The sequence below is a fragment of the Plecotus auritus genome (assembly GCF_963455305.1).
Source record: "Plecotus auritus genome assembly, chromosome: 5".
Lineage (NCBI taxonomy): Eukaryota > Metazoa > Chordata > Mammalia > Chiroptera > Vespertilionidae > Plecotus > Plecotus auritus.
Window position 1 is genome coordinate 1,946,825 of NC_137776.1, and position 22,760 is coordinate 1,969,584.

Here is a 22,760-nt window from a genome sequence, read left to right on the forward strand (position 1 = left end):
ATGACGTCCCGTCTGTCCCGTTGCTCCGTACTGTGAGTCTGGGGGGGGTCTTTGGGGGACAGAGGCGCTGCTCAGCTCCTGGGATTTTTGTGCCAATAAAGCTGCTTTCAGAGAACTTTCCAGGCCCCCCTCAGAGACCGACCCCAGCGTTGGGCTGGTCTGCCCTGAAGCAGGTCCTAGGTGACCCCCTGGGCCATGACGGGCTTCCCCACACGCCACTCACTGCCCCCGAGGGGCAGGCGGCTGAAGCCACGGGTAGACCCTGGCCTGGCCTGAGATCTGGGTCCCTCATTTCTCCCGGGAAGCGGCTATTGCATGAAGAGTGTTGTCTGAGTTCTGTGGTTCTCCTAGGACGGCCCTTTGCTCTCAGCTGTAAGAGGGAGCAGGGGAAGTGGCCAGGGTTCGATTCCCGGTCGGGGCACGTGTCCGGGTTGCAGGCTCAGTCCCCAGCGTGGGGCGTGCAGGAGGCAGCTGATCAGTGACTCTCTCTCTCATTGTTGATGTTTCCACCTCTCCCTCTCCCTTCCTCTCTGACATCGATAAAAATATATTTAAACAATGACAAAGTCACAGGCCGCAGGACACATATATAACGTAAGCGGAGGTGGCAGTCAAGTCTTTTCAAGATGGACATGCTCTTCTGATTTAGGATCAGAAGGAACATGGAATAATGAAGGAAGTCAAGTAAGTTGATACAGAAGTTTCACACAATCCGAACGTAGGGCTCCGGGGGTCCAAGAGAGCGATGGGATAAGGACGTTGAACAGAATGATTCCACGCAGAGAGTTCATTTGGAAAAGTCAGCGTGGGGGAAGAGTGGGAAACATTCCAAGGGGAAATAAAATAAGAAGGGGGGGCTTGTCCAACAGATGTTTCAAAACAGTTATCGGCCGAGGTGACGATGTTTTATTGCAGGAATACACTGAGAGAGAAAAGGGACCCCAGAGCTCCCCAAGACGATGGGCTGCTGGGTCATATGGGAACTCTACTCATAAAGGAACCTCCGCACTGTGTTCGGAGTGGCTGCGCCAATCCGCATCCTTTCCCCACCAACAGCGGACGGGGCCCCCTTCCCCACCGGCTCGCCCCCACTTGTGGCTACGTGCCTTGTTGATGACAGCCTTTCTCACGGGTGTGAGGCGACAGCTCCTTGCAGTTTTCATTTCCATTCCCCTAATATTTAGTGAAGTTGAACATTTTTTTTTTTTTTTTTCATCTATCCGTTGGCCGTCGGTATGTCTTCTTGGGAGGAGTGTCTGCTCAGGTCTTCTGTCCGGGTATGAAGTGGGTTGTTCCGTTGTAGTTTAGCTGTATGCGTTCTTTGTAGAGTTTGGATATTAATCCCTGTTGAAGGTATTATTTGCAAATATCTTCTTCCATTGCTTTTTTTTGTTTTGTTGGCGGTTTCCTTGGCGGCGCATAAGCTTTTTTTGGATTTGATAGAGTCCCATTCATTTATCTGTGCCTTTCCTTGCCTACCGTTTGGGGGTCAAATTCATAAAAGCTTCTCTAAGACCACGGTCCATAAGTCTTAGTGGTGCCTCTGTTTTAGTCTATGTAATTTATTGTTGTAGACCGTATTTAGGTCTTTGATCCATTTTGAGTTAATTTTGATATATGGGGACCAAGAGTAATCCAGTGTCATTCTTTTTCATGTGGATTTCCAATTTTCCAGGTACAACTTTTTCTAAGACGTTTTCTTTTCTCCATCGTTATGTTTTTGTGTCCGATAGATTATTGGATAAAGAAAATGTGACACTTACACTGAGTGGCCAGATGATTATGATCTCTGAACGCATAATAATCTGGCCATTCAGTGTGTGTGTGTGTGGTGTGTGTGTGTGTGTGTATGTGTGTGTGTGTGTGTGTACTATTATACTAGAGGCCCATTGCAGGAAGATTACTGCAATAGGGCTTCCTGCAGCCGTCTGCTTCCCTCCCTTCTCCCCCACCCCGCCTGCTTCCCTCCCTTCTCCCCCACCCTGACTGCTTCCCTCCCTTCCCCCCGACCCCGCCTGCTTCCCTCCCTTCCCCCCGACCCCCCTGCTTCCCTCCCTTCTCCCCCACCCTGACTGCTTCCCTCCCTTCTCCCCCGCCCCTGCCTGCTTCCCTCCCTTCTCCCCCACCCTGACTGCTTCCCTACCTTCTCCACTGCCCCGCTTGCTTGCTTCTATGCAGCTTCGCTCCTTTCTGCAGCGCTTGACTTCCTTCTACTCTGTCTTCAGTCTTTGCTCTGCACCTGGACATGCAAATTAACCACCATCTTGGTTGCGTTAATTTGCATACCCACTCCTGATTGGCTTGTGGGCGTGGCTTGCGGGTGTGGCTTGTGGGCATAGTGAAGGTACGGTCAATTTGCATGTTTCTCTTTTATTAGATAGGCTATTAGAGGCCCGGTGCATGAATTCGTGCATGGGTGGGGTCTGGCCAGCCTGGCCAGGGGGAGGGGACATGGGAGGTTGGCCGGCCTGCCTGCTGGTTGAAGTCCTGGTCAAGGGGACAATTTGCATATTAGCCTTTTATTATATAGGATAGACACTGAGTGGCCAGATTATTATGCATTCATAGATCATCATCATCTGGCCACTCAGTGTATATACAATAGAATACTAGTCAGCCCTAAGAAAGATGACATAGTGCCATTTATGACAACCTGGATGGACCTTGAGAATATCTTGCTAAGCAAAATGAGTCAGGCAGAAAAGTTAAGAACCATGTGATTTCAGTCACATGTGAGACAGGAAAACTGAAAGCAACAAATGAACAAACAGGAAAACAAACAAAATGCAGAGACACAGACCACTGCATGGCGGTTACCGGCGGGAACGGGGTGGGAGGACAGGAAGGGTGAGGGGTCAAATGCATAACGACAGAAGGCGATTTCACTTTGGGTGGCGGACATACAAAGCAGTATGAAAGTCATGTATCAGAGTCTGTCCAGCCTGGCCGGGTGGCTCAGTGGTTGAGTATTGACCCACGAACTAGAAGGTTACAGTTCAGTTCATGGTCAGGACACATGCCTGGGTTGGGGGCTCGATCTCCAGGAGGGGGTGTGCAGGAGTCAGCTGATCAATGATTCTTTCTCATCACTGACGTTTCTTTTCTTTTCTTTTTTTTTAATCCTCTAACCAAGGATATTTTCCCATTGATTTTTAAAGAGTATGGAAGAGAGAGGGAAAGACAGAGAGAAGTATCGATATGAGAGAAATACATCCATTGGTTGCCTCCTGCATGTGCCCTAACCAGGGCCCAGGCCGGGGATGTGCCTGCAACCGAGGTACATGCCCTTGACCAGAATCGAACCTGGAACCCTTCAGTCCGCAGGCCGACCCTCTATCCACTGAGCCAAACCAGCTGGGGCTCAACATTGATGTGGTTATCCCTCTCTCCCTCTCCCCGCCTCTCTCTGAAATCAATTAGAAAAAATTAAAAAAGAAATGTATACTTGAAATCTATTCAATCTCATTAAGCAATGTCACCCCAATAAATGTAATAAAAATACAGAAAAAAAGGAAGTAAGTTGACACGAAAAAGTAATAGAAGGTGCCAAGTCTCTTCAGAGTCTAAGTGAGCGTACGATGAATGTGAAGAGTTTTCAAAGCGATCTGAGCGTTTGCCAAGGGCAGAATGAGGCCTATGTGAGTGGGAGTGCCTGTCAGGGCCTCCTCCTGGGCCTCTCCCTCCCTCAGTCCTTGGCGTGTGCTCTAAATCTGATTTTCCATCTTGTTCCCTTTGGTTTTCGGGTTTTTAAAAACTTGATTCTGACATCTTTGAGATTTGTGCACGTCTGAGCCATTTCCCAGAGCAGTTCATATCACAAGTCAGTTCATAGAAATTGCAGAACAATAGCAAGTTAGAGACATTGTAAGAAAATATAAAAGTGAGGAACCTTTAGCACTGGGTGCAATGATCGGAAAAAGATAGTTACGGGGATTTACGCATCTCCATTGCTTCGTCCATGATGGAGGCATTTTATACGGCGTAGTTATACGTTTTTCTCTTTCGGGCAACTTCTAAGTCTCATGGAAAGGGAGGAAAGAACTTAAAGAGAAGACTCTGAAACACCTTCAAGAAATTGTTAATTCAGGGGGAGGCAGACAGGAGCCGTAGAGAAGCCCTGCTTAAAAGGAGGCTGAGAACCTAAAAGGAGGCTGAGAACCTGGCAGTTGCATAAAAGTCCACGTGAGTTTCAACGTTGAGTAAGGTGGAAAGGGTGCAGGACAACTTCCCGCTAAAGATATCAGAGGCGATTGAACTAGAAGTGAGTGTGTGCCAGGCTGGTGTGGCGCAGTGGTTGAGCATTGACCCAGGATCCAGGGTCAATTCCCGGTCAGGGCCCATGCCCAGGTTGTGGGCTTGATCTCCGGTGGGGGCCGTGCAGGAGGCAGCCAATCGATGACTTCCTCTCTCATGGATGTTTTCCTCTCTCTATTCCTCTCCCTTCCTCTCTGAAATAATATATATATAATATATATATACACACACATATATATATATACACATATATATATTTTAAAAGAAATAAGTGCACTATGAGATTTTCCATTAATTCATAGTCTCTGCAGCCTGATTTACTCTTTTTTTTAAATTGATTTTCAGAGGGAGAGGGAGAGAGAGAAACGTTGATGTGAGGGGGAAACATCTATTGGCTGCCTCCTACACGCCCCCTACTAGGGATCCAGCCTGCAACCTAGTCATGTGCTCTGACTGGGAATCAAACTGGCAACCTTTTGGTTCCCGGGAAGACGCCTAATCCACTGAGCCACACTGGCCAGCACGCAGCCTGACTTACTCTTCTGCTCAAAACTTGTTCGCGTGGGGGCGGGAGGTGTAGTGTCGTGGAGGGTGATTTGGGGTTTCCCAAAGTGGGCCCACAGGTCCCCGCGCCTCGCTGATGGAATTTGGGAGTCTAGCGTTCTCTGTCAGAACTTTCCATTTTATTTATTACTAGAGGCCCGATGCATGAAATTTGTGCACTAGGGGGGAGGTGTCCCTCAGGCCAGCCTGCACCCTTTCCAACCTGGGACCCCTCGAGGGATGTCCGACTGCCCATTTAGGCCCGATCCTACCTAAACGGGTAGTCGGACATCCCTCTCACAATCTGGGACTGCTGGCTCCCAACTGCTCGCCTGCCTGCCTTCCTGATTGCCCCTAACCACTTCTGCCTGCCAGCCTGATCACCCCTAACTACTCCCCTGCCAGCCTGATTGATGCCTAATTGTTCCCCTGCAGGCCTGGTCACCCCTAACTTCCCTCCTCTGCAGGCCTAGTCAGCCCTAACTGCCCTCCCCTGCAGGCTTGATCGCCCCCAACTGCCCTCCCTTGCAGGACTGGTTCCTCCCAACTGCCCTTCCCTGCTGGCCTGATAACCCACAACTGCCCTCCCCTGCTGGCCATCTTGTGGCGGCCATCTTTTGTCCACATGGGGGCAGCCATCTTTAACCATGTGTTGGAGTGATGGTCAATTTGCATATTACTCTTTTATTAGATATGATTTTACTTTTTATGAAGAAGGGTGGAATCCATCAGACTTTTATTTATTTTTTTATTTTTATTTTTATTTTTTTTTTAAATATATTTTATTGATTTTTTACAGAGAGGAAGAGAGAGGGATAGAGAGTTAGAAACATCGATGAGAGAGAGACATCAATCAGCTGCCTCCTGCACGCCCCCTACTGGGGATGTGCCCGCAACCCAGGTACATGCCCTTGACCAGAATCGAACCTGGGACCCTTCAGTCCTCAGGCTGACGCTCTATCCATTGAGCCAAACCGGTTAGGGCAATCCATCAGACTTTTAAAAATATTGTGTTAAAAACCCCTACGTTTGTAATCATGTCATGTAATTATTTCTTATTCCTGAATATTGAGCTACCATTTGATTTATTTTATCGTCACGCTGATACCGAGCGGTCGCCTAAATGGCATCATTTATTTTTTTTAGTAGTGGTCTGTGAATTAATTGTTTACAGGTGTTCACCAAAGAAGAGGTCCAGGCTGTAATAAAGAATGAAAGGGGTCCATGGGGGCGGTGGGAAGGGACCCCTGTAAGACTTCCAACAGGAAAGATAAATAAATACATAAACAGTGCAGAGCAGCAGGTCAGAAAAGAAAAGAAAAGGCCCTGACTGGTTTGGCTCAGTGGATAGAGCGTCGGCCTGCAGACTCAAGGGTCCCAGATTCGATTCCGGTCAAAGGCATGTACCTTGGTTGCGGGCACATCCCCAGTGGGAGGTGTGCAGGAGGCAGCTGATTGATGTTTCTCTCTCATTGATGTTTCTAGCTCTCTATCCCTCTCCCTTCCGCTCTGTAAAAAATCAATAAAATATATTAAAAAAAGAAAAAAAAAGAAAAGAAAAGGAAGAACAGAACCAACCATCTGTAATCCACGCTGTGCTCCGCAGGGAACAGAGCAAAGCAGGCCTCCTGGAGGCCGGAACCGCGACCTGGAAGTGTAACTCAGGCCAGTCAAGGCCTACTGGCCGGGTTATCAGGGACCGCCTGGTTCTAATTCGCAAAGGCGCCCGGTGAAACTGCAGGGAAAAGTCATGTCCATTGATGGGTTGTGGTTCCAGGGTGTGTGTTTATGGCTCGGCCTTGGGCTGAGTGTAGCCACAGGCTCACAACTGGTAGCCGCTCTGGGGGAGGCACAGGGCATGCAGACCCCACTTCCTTGAGAGCCGCCGACCCTGTGTTCAGCGACTCTCCTGGCGATGCCCATTCTGTTCCATCTTCCCCATTATCACAGGTGATGCGCAGAAAAAGCAACTCGATGGCCCCCCCCTCCCCCCGTTACTGTTTCCAGAGTAATTATCTCACCCTGCCCCTGCCTGCTGTGCTGAAGGGGCAGTCATGGTGAAAAGAGGACTCTGCCCCGCTCCTGATTGCAGGTCCCGGCTTTTAGCCCCTCCAACCGGGAGATTCTGGAAGCCCCCTAAGATTCTTGGGCCTCCGTTGCCTTGTATCGAACATAAGTTCGGCTAGCAGTGGTTCTCAACCTTCCTAATGCCGCGACCCACAGGCCGAGAACCGCTAGCAGGGTCGCCTAAGACCATCGGAAAACACAGATAGTTGCATGACGATTCCTAACAGTAGCAAAATGACAGTGATGAAGTAGCAACGAAAATAATTTCATGGTTGGGGGTCCCCACAACATGAGGAGCTGTATTAAAGGGTCGCGGCATTAGGAAGGTTGAGAACCACTGGGCTAGAGCGAGGTGATCCCTAAACTCAATTTCCATTTCAAAATCTATGACGCTGTATCTTTTTTTTTTTTTTTTTCAATGGAAAAAGCATCAGGGAGAAGAAAATGGGTTCAGTTGACAAAGCATTGGGGGAAAATTCCCAGTACCACCTTCTTTTTTAAAAAAAACAACAAACTTTTATTGATTTCAGAAGGGAAGGGAAAGGGAGAAAGAAATAGAAACATCGATGATGAGAGAGAATCATGGATTGGCTGCCTCCCGCCCGCCCCACAATGGGGATGGAGCCCACAACCCTGGCATGTGCCCTGACCAGGAATCGAACCCTAACCTCTTGGTTCAGAGGTCCATGCTCTGAGCCACGGCATCTGGGCCCCACCACCACCTTCTAATGACAGTGAAGGAGTGTGGGATGTAAGAACCAAGTATTTGTTGGGTACCTTCTCCGAGCCGGGCACTATTCTGGCTCCTGTACATGTGAGGGTGGCTGTGAACCCCGTTCTATGAGCCCCTTTGGCAGGGTGATCACGTGAGTGTCCTAGACTAGAGCAGGACTGACTGAGTAGGGAGTGGCCCAGTCTGGCTCCCTGACTGTAACCCTCGCTGCTGCTGCTGCTGCTGCTGCTGCAATGCACCCTATTTGCTGGCCTTGTCAAATGCTCCCCCCCCCCCTTATCCATGGAGGTTCACATTGAGTATAAAACTGAGTTACATCCTGAGCAGTGTCTCCACATGTCAGGGAAGTTCCTCTCATCATCCTCATCCTCTAAGAAAGGCCTCTAGGCGGCCCCCACCCTGCCCTCCTCCCCGCCCTGGGGTTTATGGGGTGAGAAAGGCTCCTTGCTTTCCGGGGAAGCACCTCCATGGGGCCAATGGGCAGGATCTGGTGGGTGAGGCAGTTTTCATTAAAAACAAACCAACAAGACGCCACAAAGTGCAGAGACTGGGCTGCGTTTAGAGAAAAGAAATGAGGAACCCTAACGGGGCGTCTGTCCAGGCGCGGGAGCAGCCGTGACCCGGGGCCCCGCGTCCTGGGTCCAGGCTGGAAGGAGCGGGGTCGTGTTCGCGCTTCCCCGGCCGCCCGTTCTCCCGAAGCAGCAGCGGAGCGTTTTCAACTCCTAGAAGCCGAGAGCGAGGAGGGCGGCCGGCCGATCGGCTGCGGAGGAGGCGCCAGAGGAACGCTGGCCGCGGGGGGCGGGGGCATTGTGTCTGCGTCTCCCGGCACATCCCGGGGAGGTGGGGCCTCGCTCCCGCCGGGAGGCTCCCGCGTTCCCCTCGCCGCCCGCCCGCCCCTCCGCCCTGCGTCCCCGGGGACCCCGGGAGGGCGCCGCGGGAGTCCGGGCGAGTCCCCTTCTGGCCGAGAGGGGGAGCCACCGCTCCCCAGCCCAGCGACCGGAGTCCCAGCCTCAGCCGGGCCGCCGCCAGCGCCGCTTTTGGCTCCAGCCGCTCGGGAAGCGGAGGGAGAGCTCGGAGGCGGCGGAGGGAGGGGCCGGCCCCGGGTCAGCCCCGCGGCGGGAGGCGCAGAAACTTTGCTCGTGGGCCCGAGCCTCCCGGGGAGGCCTCGCCGGAGCGGAGGTCGGAGCGGAGCGGAGCGGAGGTCCCGGCGGGGAGGGCGCCCAGCTCTCCGCGCCCCTGCCCGGCCCGGCCGCCAGCATCCGACTAAGGTACGAGGAGACCGCGATCGACCGGGGAGGAGGAGGGGGTCCCGGCCGCCAGCCCGGCCGCCCGCGGGGAGCGTGCCATCTCTTGGGAACCGGCGTCCCGGGAGGTCTGCCCCGCGCGGGGCCGGAGGGAGGGCGCGGGGGGCGCGGGCTGCGAGCGCAGATTGCAAGAATGAGGACCTCGTGCGAGGCTGTGGGTGCCGTCCCCCCCGCGGGGCCGGAGGCCGGGACCTGTTGACCACAGTGTTTCGGGGGGCGGGGGGGGGGGACGGGGAGCCTCGCTCCCGAGGTGGGGACGCAGCGCCCCCGGCTCCCGGAGCGGAGCCCCCTCCAGCCTTTGTGGCAACTTGGGCTGCGCCGGCGGCGGGGGCCGGAGCTGGGGCCGGGCTGGGGCGTCGGGACGGAGCTGGCGAGGCATCGCTGGGTCCCGGCGAAGCGCCCCGGGAAGGAGGGAAACTTCTCCCGCGGAGCCTCCCTTTTGTTGGCGGAGCGCGGGCCTGGGGCGGGGGGGAGGCGCGGGCGCGGAGGCGGCCGGGGATGGTTGGAAGCGCGGGGCTGGGAGGGCCCAGGCTCGGGGGCGGCGCCCACGGGGTCCCCTTTGGCTGGGGGGGGGTCCCCGTAAGCTCCTCTGGCGGGCGCTGCAGGAGAGGGCGCACCGCGGGCGGGAGGGGAGAAGACCCTGGTTTCCCGGCCCCCCGGCCCGGCTCCCACCGGGTCCTCCCCCGGGGCTGCCTCCTTCCCACACCGAACCCCGCACCCCTCGGGGCTCCCGCGAACTCGGCAGCTTTTCTCGGGGTGTGTTTACGCTGCTGAATGGGACCTGCCAGCGCCCGGCCGAGCGGGGATGGGGCGGGTGCGGGCCGGGCGCCCACTGAGTGTGCGGACACGCCCGGGAGGGGAGGCCGCGGCCCGGCTCTGCGCGCGGCCCGGTCCGGGTCCTGGATGGAGGCTGTCCCGCCTGAGCTCGGCTTCTGGCGCTCGCACCCCGACATTCCCGTGCCCCGCGTCCGCTGTGGGCCGGACAGAGCCTCCTGCGATCGGCCAGGGAGGGGGCGAGGCATCGGTGGGGGGACCCGCTTTCAAAAAGGCAGCGACGTCGCGCCAGCACCGGAGGGTGAAAGTTTTTGGAGAGGGTTCTGGTTCTGACCCCGCTGGTTCGTTTCCAAGACCCAGCGGGAGACGCGGTGCACGATGCTGGGTCTGTGGTACCCAGGGGGGTCCTGGGGGGGCTACAGGGGAGGCGAGGAGGCGGGGAGCAGCTTTGAGAGGAGGGGGACAGGTTTGCAGACCTCCCCGCCTCCCCGCCGAACCGAGCAGCCTTGCTAGAAACCCCACCATCCGGAGCGCCCAGTCTGGGACTGCAAGCCTCGCCGGCCGCAGCCCGGGAGCCAGCACGGCCCGCTGCATCCTCCGAAGTCTCCTGGAGCTGAGCTGCCAGAGGGGCCCCGAGTTTTTAGGGCTGACCAGGCAGGAAGAGGGGCCCGGCCGGCGGCCCAGCCCGGGGAGCTCGCTCGGAGCCCGGCTGGAAGGAGAAGGGAAGCTTTGCCCCATCCTTGGAGGGAGCTGTCGGGTGCGCTGGGGTTAAACGAGGGATTTCTTTTGCAGTGAGAATGTTTCAAGGACTAAGATCCGCCTTCTTGGCAAAAAAAAAAAAAAGGAAACTAAACAGCTCAGCCGGCCTGGCTCAGGGGTTGAGCTGCGACCCAGGAACCAGGAGGTCAGGGGTTCGATCCCCAGGCAGGGCACAGGCCAGGGTTGCAGGCTCCGTCCCCCAGTGTGGGGCGTGCAGGAGGCAGTCCATCCAGGATGCTCTCTCCTCATGGATGTGTCATCTCTCTCGCTCCCTTCCTCTCTGAAATCAATGCAAATATACATTTTTTTAAAGAAGTAAACTAGTTGCCCTGACCGGTTTGGCTCGGTGGATGGAGCGTCGGCCTGCGGACTGAAGGGTCCCGGGTTCGATTCCGGTCAAGGGCATGTACCTTGGTGGCGGGCACATCCCCAGTGGGAGGTGTGCAGGAGGCAGCTGATCGATGTTTCTCTCTCATCAATGTTTCTAACTCTCTATCTCTCTCCCTTCCTCTCTGTAAAATATCAATAAAATATATTTTAAAAAAAAAAGTAGACTAGACATGGAGTGCGGTGGGCTATGCCACAGAGCGGCCTGAGGGGCTGGGGGAGGCGGGGTGGTGGCTCCTGGTGGGTTGCCCTGGAGTGGAACAGCCCAGGCTGCAGCGGCTCACACTTTGTTACCATGTGTCTCCTCAGCTGGGACTGGGCTTGCTGAAACTTCCCTCCCTCGACCTTGACCTTCTTTGTTTTCATGGCCAGGGAGAACGGGAGACTGGAGCTGAGAGCAGATGGTTTCCCCCTAAATGGAATAATTCAATGAGGAACCCTCCCGTGGCACCGATTTGGGTCACGGAATTAAAGTCACGGGCCCAGCACTGTCTGTCTGTGTTGGTCGAAAGGGATCCTGAAGCAAGGAGCTCCTGGCTCTCCGCCTGCAGGGGTAGCGTGTGCGGGATCTCCGTGTTTCCCTCAACGCGTGGCCGGCGCTCCACGCCCTGCTGCTTCTGAGCTCCAGAGCAGCCAGGAGCTCAGGGCCTTTCTGCAGTTCAGATCCTTCCTTTATGGAGTGAAAGGGTCCGTCCATTTTTTCCCTGTCAGGGACGTAGGTCCACTCCCGTGGGTCTGGGGTCGGAATGGTTAAGCGCACAATGCGGCTTGCATCTCCTCTGGGTGGTGAGCCTGCGATTGTGCGTATCCGTGTGGGTTGACTGTGGGTCACCCTTGGCAACGTGCTTGCCTGTGATTCCCCTGTTGCCACGTCTCGCAAAGTAAAGAAACCTTCCTTTCCGTGATCACCAGCCCCGCGTGAGCATTACACCGACGAAATCCTGGGTTCATAGGTTTTTAGGCACAAAAGTCAGGGTCTCGGACTCGGTTCCCTTGAAATGCTAGCGATCACATAGTAGCCTTTCCGTGGAGAGCACGCAGAGAATGCGGGCATGTCCGCCGTTAACTTACAAAAAGCATTGCTTTTGCGTGTGGAGCGTAGCTAAAGCTTGATGAGACCACAAAGGGTAGTACATGTTAATTTCGGAGCCTCTTGGGTGAGATTGCGTTACGGTTAAAGCTGAGTCATTCTCTCAGACAGAAAAGAACAATCAGCAAATTCCTTCATTTGTATTGCATTTTGTGTTTATCCTCGGGACCCGTTCTGAGTTCAGTTCAAGCTTGTCTTTTTGAGATGGTAACAGATATATTTGCAGAGTTTGGCTCTGTTCTTGGAAACAACGCGTGAGGGACGAAAATACATGTATGATGTCCAAACTTCCTTTTTCCAGTGGCCGTAACGGACTTCCTTAAGAACTGAGAGGGTTAGAGGCAGGAGCCATGTAGGGACTGATGCATGTTCTAAATTAATTCCTTCATCTCCTAAAACTTCGACAGGAGGAAAAATGTGACTTTATCAGAACATGGTACTAATTTCAAAAGCAACGTACCAGGGGCTGGTGGATCTAATAGTGTTGGGGCCTTCATGCAATTCGAGATCAGGAAATTTCGACTTTTTCCTACGGGAGATTAAATATGTTCACATTGGAAGAGGGAACATGGTAATAGACTTTGAACCGAGACATCTCGTTTCTTTCAAGCACGGGAGACATGAAATGGAAATCGGACCTTTATTTTTATCAATAATGGCTACAAGTCATTGTTCCAGAGTTAGGCTAGAGAACGGTGCTTATACTTTTTTTTTTTAAAACCAGCTCCGTTATTGGCTGGTTTTACGTTGGCTTTATGCTCAGAAAATGTTGCCAGCTCCCCTCGCGATGCTCACAAGCAGGGTTATTTTTCACGGGAAGACCGTCGGTCGCCTCAGTAATCAGGGCGGAGAAAAAGGGCTCGTTTTCCGTCTCCGTTGGGATAATGCCGCTCCGGTGAATTCGGGAGCCAGCCTCACCTCTCAGTGTTGTGTCCGGACGGATGGCTTCGGGAAGGCCGCCCCAGTTCGCTCACAGGACGTGGATGAGGAAGTGAATGTATGTCATAGCTGTGGTGGCCACTCCCTGCGGTGCTACCTTGCAAAGATCACGCATTTTTAAAGGAATTTTAAATGACACCGCGATGTTTCTGGGGTGCAGCCCAGAGGGCCTGTCTAGGGAGCGGCGGGGGGGGGGGGGGGGACGGGGCTGCCTTTCTTTCCTGTTTGTTGTTAGCTGTTAATATCACATAGATGTTATAGATGACACGCTACAGATAGAAGCACACACTTCCTGGTCACATGCCTTCCAAGAGGAGGTCCCGAATGAATATAACGTAGAAACTCACCTGCTGTAGGTGACTCCTCCCCCCCCCCCCCACTTTCTCTCTTGCTCTGTCTTTACATAAATGTATATGCCTTCCTTTGGTGTTTCTCTACTTGTGATAGGTAGAAAAAAGTAACTTCCATTAATTGATATTTCTGAGCCAATTTTAACCATTTGAAGTATTTTCCAGATTACTGTTGCTAGAGATCGGTGGATTTTCTTCTTCTTTAAAGAACAGAGGAATGTTTAGGGTTTAATTATACTTGCACAGGTTGAAGGAAGTGGTGGGAAAGATCTGTGACCCACCTTCTCGGTTCTTGGCTCTGGTGATGACAGAGTCAGGAGGTTTTGGGGGAGCGGGGGGGACAAACGTGACTGTCAGGTCTTCGGGCCGGTCTGGCCTTCAGATAGACATGAGACAGGGTGGCAAGGAGCAAACCTTACATACCTCTGGATGGGAACCCCCCCACCCTACAAGAGGGAGTGGAGACCCGAGGTTCAGAGGTGGAGGGGAAGCTGAAGGAAAGACATTCTGAGGGAGGGGGGAGGGGGGTGCCTCCGGGGCTTCCCAGGGTCACGGCCTGGGGACAGGAGCAGAGGCTCCATAAACAAGTTTGCCCCGCCCGCCCCGAGATAGTTCAAGAGGTTCTCTCTGATTATGAGGTCTGGGCCCCTCATTCAGAGTCCTCGCCCTAGATCAGTGGTCGGCAAACTGCGGCTCGCTCGCGAGCCACATGCGGCTCTTTGGCCCCTGGAGTGTGGCTCTTCCACAAAATGCCACGTGCGGGCGCGCACGTCCAGTGTGATTGGAACTTCGTGGCCCACGCGCAGACGTCGGTTTTCGGCTCTCAGAAGGAATTTCCATCGTGGTCCTGTAGATATTTGGCTCTGTGGACTCATGAGTTTGCCGACCACTGCGAGGGGCAGGAGTTTCTCTTGGGCCTGAGGCTGAAACTGCCCCTTGCTCCTAGCCCAGAGTCTGCATGCCACACACACCAGCTCATCTCCTAACCCCAGCACACACACCCCCCCTGCCAGCCTCCCCCCCCCCCCCCCACTCAGGCCTCTTTGCTTTCCTTAAGTAGAGCCACAGGCCAATGTGCACGCCCCTGGCCGGTTTATAAGGTGCATTGAAGGGACGGTCCTGTGGAAGTGCACTGTTTTCCTGCAATTGTACAGCTTTTTCTTACAATTAGAAGATGTTACTTTGGCCCCTTTTCCTGAAACTCCGACCACAAGTCCTCCAAGAATTTCAGAGAATGTGAACTTGGCCAGAGCTGCCAGCGAAGAGCAGAGGAATGGTTCGGGCTCGGTCCGCCCTCTCGTTGACATGACGATGGCCGTTGACGTGACTGAGCAGCTGCTGGCTGAGAGGTTTGGTGGAATAGAACCACAGAGCAGCCACAAGCTGTGCACGGAATCGTTAAGGACTGGGCTGTGTGACATTTTCAAATAGTTATGTGATGTTCTATCAAATGATAACGCAGCTCTTTTCCAGTTTGCCTTTAAACTGAGACAGCATCTTTGTTTTTTAAAAAAAAGTGGATGGCACCATCTGTACTGTGGTAGCAAATCTCCAAGTTTGGGGTAATTAAATGTTTTGGTTTTTTTAAAAATATATTTTATTGATTTTTTTACAGAGAGGAAGGGAGAGAGATAGAGAGTTAGAAACATCGATGAGAGAGAAACATCGATCAGCTGCTTCCTGCACACCTCCCACTGGGGATGTGCCCGCCACCAAGGTCCATGCCCTTGACCGGAATCGAACCCGGGACCTTTCAGTCCGCAGGCCGACGCTCTATCCACTGAGCCACACCGGTGAGGGCTAAATGTTGATTTACAACTGTCCCGGGAGGGCCATATTTTTTTTTTTTATATATATTTTATTGATATTTCACAGAGAGGAAGGGAGAGGGATAGAGAGCTAGAAACATCGATGAAAGAGAAACATCGATCAGCTGCCTCCTGCACACCTCCCACTGGGTATGTGCCCGCAACCAAGGTACATGCCCTTGACCGGAATTGAACCCGGGACCCTTCAGTCCGCAGGCCGACGCTCTGTCCACTGAGCCAAACCGGTTTCGGCGGGAGGGCCATATTTTAAAGTCAGATGTTTAACAGCCACTGGCTCCTTTACCTAGATTTCCACGTGGGTAAGTTAAAACACAGGCTGGTCAGTGCTGATAAGGGTTTCATTTAAGGAGACACAGTACTTGGTAAAGGGTTTTAAAGGTCAACATGAATGTTTGTCTCTGTACTCCGTTCAGTTTGCGTCTGCCGTTGAGGCACGGCCATGGTCAACGCGGGATGTTTTAGCCGATGGTGCAACTTTCCTACCACCTCCTTGAGGATCTATTTCTGAATCATAAAAATCTCCAGCGCCAATGCTGACCACGGCTGGCGGTGCACATAAACACAGAGAGCCTGGCGGTTCGGAGAGGACAGTTGTGTAACCAAATTAATTTCAGCCGAGTACCGTTCGTAAGAGGACGCGGCTCGTGCAGTGTAGTCTGGCAAAACGTAGTGTGAGAGCATTGTTAAGGACTCCCATTGACGTAATGAACTGTCTTCGAAATTCTCTGAATGTCACCTGAAATGGCAAAACCCTATTGACATTTCAGAGTAGGTATTGTTTTGAAATGCTGTGCATTATTATTTCTGTTTCAGTGTCTCCACTGTGAGTCTGAATGTGTAGGACAGTGGTCGGCAAACTGCGGCTCACGAGCCACATGCGGCTCTCTGGCCCCTTGAGTGTGGCTATTCCACAAAATACCACGGCCTGGGCGAGTCTGTTTTTTTAAAAAAATATATTTTATTGATTTTTTACAGAGAGCAAGGGAGAGGAATAGAGAGTTAGAAACATCGATGAGAGAGAAACATCAATCAGCTGCCTCCTGCACACCTCCCACCGGGGATGTGCCCACAACCAAGGTACATGCCCTTGACCGGAATCGAACCCGGGACCCTTTAGTCTGCAGGCCGACGCTCTATCCACTGAGCCAAACTGGTTAGGGCAGGGCGAGTCTATGTTGAAGAAGTGGCGTTAGAAGAAGTTTAAGTTTATAAAAAAAATGTGGCTCTCCAAAGAAATTTCAATCGTTGTGCTGTGGATATTTGTCTCTGTGGACGAATGAGTTTGCGGACCGCTGGTGTAGGAGAAAAGCCTTACAATTGTTAACAGCAGCGAATAATAACTACTACATCCCGGCCGGTGTGGCTCAGTGGTTGAGTGTCAGCCTACCAACCAGGAGGTCACGATCGATTCCCTGTCAGGGCACATCCCCGGGTTGTGGTCTCAATCCCCACTTGGGGGACGAGCAGGAGGCAGCTAATGATTCTCTCATCATGGATGTTTCTCTCTCTCTTTCTCCCTTCCTCTCTGAAGTCAATACAAATATATTTTTTTAAAAAAGCACTATTCTATTGCCAATATTGTCTTTAATCCTTTCTGAAGGACGAGCCCTTACTGAATTAAGCCTGTGACAGGTCAGGCTCAGCTGCTTAAATTAAGGAGACTGAGCCCGATGTGATGAATCTGTACATGTGACATTTCCTACCGCGCCGAGGGGCTTTAAAAACGTTCGGTGACTGATGGAGTAACCCTTTGGGACTTCTTCCTTGTTCAACATGATACCCGCTTTTCTTCTGATTTGTCATGAACGCTGCAATCGCTCCCTCTCACTCTGGAAAATGTAACTACGCTTAAACCATGAGCCAACAAAGGAAGGGATTCTTGCAAGATCCGGTTGGATTAAGTACATGTTTATGGAGCACCACTCCTTTTGTTTTATAGTTGGGCACTTTTTAAACAAGTTCTGTTCACCCACTTGCTGTCCCGCCCCTGCGTGTTGTGCTCATGGCTTTGCTCCTTGTAGTGCCCTGGAGATCGAACCCGCATCCGTGGTGAATGGGGACCACACTCGGGCCCACTGAGCTCCGGACGGGGCTAGTGGGGCCCTTTTCAGTAGCAACAGGGACCGATCCCAGGTGAACTTACATGGGCTGACATAGATAGAGCCTGTGCTGTCCCTGTGGGCCTGAGCGGCAGCGGGGAGGGGCTCACTCCTCACCTCCCTCCTCCCCGGGAAGGGCGGCCGTGGCTGGGAGGGAAGGGTGCAGGGGCTCCTGGGCGAAGGATGGAGACCAGGCAGGCAGGCAGCGCAGGGAGAAAGCGAAGACACAGCACGTGGCAGAGACCAGGAGTGTGGAGCCACGGACGCTGTTTGACAGGGAGACTCGCCGACGTTGGAACTGGGGAGGTTTTTCGCCTTTCTGCCTGCACGTTTTTTTTTTATGTGTGTTTTCACGATTTCAGAGGAGAGAGGGACAGAAGCATCCATGATGGGAGAGAATCATGGATCGCCTGCCTCCTGCACGCCCCCTCCTGGGGGTCCAGCCTGCCACCCGGGCCTGTGCCCTGACCGGGAACAGAACCCTGACCTCCTGGTTCAACCACGGAGCCACCCCAGCCAGGCTCTCTTCCTGAGTCGCTCAGAGAAGTGTAAGAGCTTGAACCGTATTAGTTATCGTTCCAAACGGCCGTCTTCTTTGTCTTCCTTTTTCCATTTCTCCAGATCTAATTAGCGTGTGATCGGAATCACAGGATCGGAGTGGGCTCTCCATGCCCTGCTCTGGAGGGCCCTTGAACCTGGATAGGAAACAATAACATCATTACTTTCATAAACACCTAATTACATGGAGTTCCTTTTCAGTTTTGACTGTAGGAACACACACACACATACACACACACGCATGCACACATGCATGAACAATACTCTTGATAGCACTTGTCACCTGACAGGGGTCCTCATAAACTACGGCCCGCGGGCCACCTGCGGCCCGCCGAGGACATGGATCCGGCCCGCCGGGGGCCGCTGCCTGTCCTGCTTAGCAGGCGACGCGTCCCGGGCCCGCAGTGCGCATAGGAATTTGTTCATAGTTTTTTTTTTTTTTTTAAATATATTTTATTGATTTTTTACAGAGAGGAAGGGAGAGGGATAGAGAGTCAGAAACATCGATGAGAGAGAAACATCGATCAGCTGCCTCCTGCACACCCCCTACTGGGGATGTGCCCGCAACCAAGTTACATGCCCTTGACCGGAATCGAACCTGGGACCTTTCAGTCCACAGGCTGACGCTCTATCCACTGAGCCAAACCGGTTTTGGCAATAGTTTTTTTTTTTTTTTTTTTTTTTAACTATAGTCCGGCCCTCCCATGGTCTGAGGGACCGTGAACTGGCCCACCGTTTAAAAAGTCTGAGGACCCCTGGAAGTTGTAGATGTTTGTTGCCATGTCTTATTGCTCTGGCTGCACATAGTCTGAATTATTTTTACGTTTACCACTAGTTTGAAAATATACAAATGATTATACCTGCTTCAAGATGTTATTTTTTATAGGTGGATATGTCTATAGGTAGGTAGCTATATCTCAAGCTTTTTAAAATAAGACTTTAGTGACTGCCAGGGATTGGTTGCTGAGGCGGCCTCGTGCCTTGGTTCAGTCATGGCTAATAGTTCCGTGAGCGGACACGCGGGGAGGTGGGCCAGGAGGATCATGTATGCTCGGGAGGAGACAGTGGTGAGGGGGCACATCCCCGCCCTTCCCCGGGTCCTGTGGGAGCCGATGCTGGCAGTGGCTGCAGGGTTGCCTGCTGTGCCCAAGGAGACCCGCGGAGGACAAAACAAGGGCCTTAGGATGGGGCGAGACGCGCAGAGAGCCGCTTACCTGACGGCGCTGCTGGCCCCCGAGTCAGCCTGTCCTGTTTCTGAGTTCGCTTGTGTGTGACGTCATGACTTCCTTTACCTTCCAAACCAGCTTGAACTAGGAATTCAGTTGTTTGAGACGGTGTCTTCATTGGCACAGTTAGTAAGTGGCATTCTGGTTTGAAATAAACATTTTCGGAAATCGCTTAGGCCCGTGGTCGGCAAACCGCGGCTCGCGAGCCACAGGCCGCTCTTTGGCCCCTGGAGTGTGGCTCTTCCACAAAATACCACGGCCTGGGCGAGTCCATGTTGAATACGTGGCGTTAGAAGAAGTTTATGTTTAAAAAATCTGGCTCTCCAAAGAAATGTCAATCGTTGTCCTGTTGATATTTGGCTCTGTGGACGAACGAGTTTGCCGACCACTGGCTTAGGTTATTAAATAACAGGTATAGGCCTGGCCGGCAGCATCGTCCCGATGCTGTGAGGTTGTGGGTTCTCTTCCAGGTCAGGGCACATCCGAGAAGCACCAATGAATGAGTGTGTGAGTAAGGGGAACAACCAAGTCAATGTTTGTCTCTCTCTCCCTCCCTCCCTTCTGTCCCCCCCACCTCCTGTTCCCCTCTCTCTCTCCCTCCCTCCCTCCCTCCCTCTTGTCCCCCCCCCTCTCTCCCTCCCTCCCTCCCTCCTGTTCTTCTCTCTCTCTCTGTCCCTCCTGTTCCTCTCTCTCTCTCTCTCTGTCTCTGTCCCTCCTGTTCCCCTCTCTCTCTCTCTCTCTCTCTCTCTCTCTCTCTCTCTCCCTCCCTCCTGTTCCTCTCTCTCTCTCAAAATCCATAAATAAAAAGTTTTAAAAGAAAAGAAAGAAAACGTACAGACTACTTGTGTTAGCAGAAAGGGGACAGGGTCCAGAGTGGGTCTGGGCCGGGCCAGTGGTGTGTGGGTTCTTGACTTCGTGCGGGAAAGAGTTCCCAGCGCGAGTCCAGGTGCCTCTGAGAGGACGTGGATTGCGGCTGGGATGAATGAGGAAGGCCGAGGATGGAAGCAGCAGCAGCAGCAGCAGCAGGAGAGCCCAGTGGGGCGGCTTTAGCTCCTGAAAGTCAGAGAAAAAGGGCCTGCGGACAGGTTGGGGGTGGGGGGGGGGGCGGTTAGCCTGGATGAGCAGCTATTGCAAGTCTCTCCTGGGGTCCCTCAGAGTTCAGGAGATGCACGCTGCGGGGGAAGGTGAGGGGAAGCGGAAGGTTCCGGAGTACCCCGGGAGGGAGAGCGCACTGGGCCCTGTGCTGGAGGGTTTGTGGTGGCTGGGAGTTTAGGGGCGGTTTTAGGGGCGGTCTCAGCAGAATAGGCATCAGCGGCCCAGTGTGTCCTTTTAAGGTCGTGGGCTCCCCTGATTGGTCAGTGCCAGGGCAGGGGGTCCTTCGTCCTTGAGGCTGGTCCTGATGTCGCTGCTTTTCTGGGCCTGGAGCTGACATACCACCGAGGCCCCAATGCTGTCTCCGGGGAGGTGAACTTCCGGACCTGCTGGAAATGGCTCACCAGTTTGTCCAGGTCCCTGCCTCAGTTTCCCCATTCTGCTCTCCCGGGAATTTTCCTGGCTTCTCACGCTCCTGCCCCACTTGGGTTCTGTATACTTCGGATATAATTAGAGATGTTACTCTGTAAACGTATTGTATTACTCAACTCCGCAAATTCTAGTTTTCAATACAGTACATAGGTCAGTCACCCTAACTGAATTCATTCTGCGGTGGATGAATTCTATGCATACCGCAGGCGTGTTCTGGGACGTGATTGCTGTGCGGCCCTTGGTCTTCGAGACTCTGCATTTTGAAAAGTCATTACAGGTAGATAAATAGATAGCCGGGGAAGACAGCTCCGCCTCGCTTGGACTTGAAGCTTCCCAATGCAAAATTATTTCCCCCACATTGTAGACTCTACAAGGCACACTCTGAGACACGGAATACATCGCTAAAGGCAGACCCAGAGCCAGCTTCTCTTTGCCAGTGGTGCTGGGATGGGTCCTGGTGTTAAGAAAAAAAAATTGAACAAAGCAGATCCTTATCCTAGAGAGAAAAAAAAAGCATTACTCAATAAAAATAAAGCGATTGGAGATGTAAATCCCTCCCATGATCAGTTCATGGAGCTGCATCACTGTGGTTTGGGTGTGCGGGGTGTTCAGTGTGTTGGGAACGTAAACATGCCTTGAAAGGCATCAAGGAACCTCAGTGCTGGGGCTGAGTCATGTGGAGCTCGGAGTCCGATAAAGCGATAAAACGCTCTTATCGCTGTTGAACTTTAAAGCGGAGGGGGGTGCAGTGGGAGCAGAGGGAAGCGCAGGTGCATTCACAGCTATCAGAGCTGCAGTCTCTGGTAAACGTAAACGCAGCAAGAACTGGTTTCCTAACGCCCGGGTCCGCTGGAACGACGATGAGCAGTTTACTTATTTTCTGCCAGGGTGTTCTCCAGTGTGATTTCTGGGGATTGGGTAATGCGCCGGGCCCCAGCGTGGAGACCCCTCTGAGTCCGCGTCCCGGCTCTAAAGGCGGTAGGACGGACCTGCCGCTGAGAATGGGCAGGAGGGGGTGTTTTAGGGTGCTCGTGCAGGAGGTGGGGACAAGGACACCAGGCACGGCTAACAGACCTAGTGACCACCAGGGGCCACAGGGCAGGCTGGCAGGGCATGGGGGAGGGGGGGAGGTAGCGGGGGGTGGGGGGGACCAAGGGGGGACGTGAGGGGTGGAGAAGAAAGAGCAGTCTGTGGTGTGAGACCTGGTGGCCATGTGGGTGCCCAGAGCCTGCCATCGGGATCTGGTTGGGCAGGGACAGAGGCAGCAGAGGGAAGTGAGAGGCCTGGGAGAGTGGTTGCTAATGGAGCTACCCCACATCACCAACCAGACCTTCCAGGCGGGGCGGCTCAGGGACGCCCCTGGGGGGTCTGGAAGTGCTGAAGGCGCCTGAGATGCTTGTGCTATGAGATCACGACCTCCGTTCCAGGGAGAGACCGGGAAATGCCCAGGGCCGATCTCAGGGGCGATTGTTCTCAGAGGGGCTGTCCCTGCATGCCTTCCCCTCGCAGATCAGGGCTGCCCGCCCCGCCCCGCCCGGTTAAGGGGGGCCGCGTTCTCTTGGAGACAGTGCTGGATATGAATTTCCTGGACGGACAGGGCTCCAAAGGGGCTCTGCCGGCCTCCTTTGGAGATGTTACTAGGAAACCGAACCTGGCGCACAGCCCGTAGAACGTGAGGCAGAGCCCAGTGTCCCCGACATCCAAACCCCAGCTTCCACGTGCGCAGGAGTCACCAGGGGGAGTGACCGTGGTCCCCGCCTCACTTTGTTTCTGGGCAGCTGCCCCCCCTTTCCTCGGCCTGTCTCCGTGAACGTGTGAGCCCACACCAGAAGGGATTTTCTGAACAAGAGAGAAACGCAGCGAGACTATGGATGGCGTTTAGGGTTCGCAGCCTCACCATAGGGCACCTCCTGCGTGCTTCAGGGGAGGGTTAGGGCAAGGGGTGAGGGAAGGGCGCCCGCCTCTCCCTGGGGGAGACCCCCCGGCCCCTGAGGAGCAGGGATCTGGGGGAGACCCCGGTGAGGGATGGAGACGCACTGCGAGGCGGGTCCACGGGCCCGAGCAGTTGTGTCCCCCGGGGGTGGCCTTGCTTCTGGCTCCAGCGTTGTCTAGCTCAGGGTCTTGGGCAGGTGGCTCCGCACCCCCAGAGCTTTGTTCCTGAATGTGGAGTGAGGCGACGCAGCACCTTCGGGGTCACCGAGGGACACGAGCAGGGTCTCCATGGAAGGAGCAGCGTCACCGAGGGACACAGCAGGGTCTCCATGGAAGGAGCAGGGTCACCGAGGGACACAGCAGGGTCTCCATGGAAGGAGCAGGGTCACCGA

The 22,760-nt window shown here is 53.7% G+C and overlaps 1 protein-coding gene across 8 annotated transcripts in view; it reads left to right on the forward strand.

The window, feature by feature from the left end:
* The first annotated feature begins 8,471 nt into the window (after positions 1–8,471).
* The window catches only part of GULP1 (GULP PTB domain containing engulfment adaptor 1), a 200,951-nt gene continuing 186,662 nt past the window's right edge, over positions 8,472–22,760 (forward strand). For all 8 annotated transcript variants that reach the window (XM_080671163.1, XM_080671167.1, XM_080671168.1 and 5 more), the window contains exon 1: positions 8,472–8,865. The gene's annotated coding sequence lies outside the window, so the exon portion shown is untranslated. The remainder of the gene's footprint in view (positions 8,866–22,760) is intronic.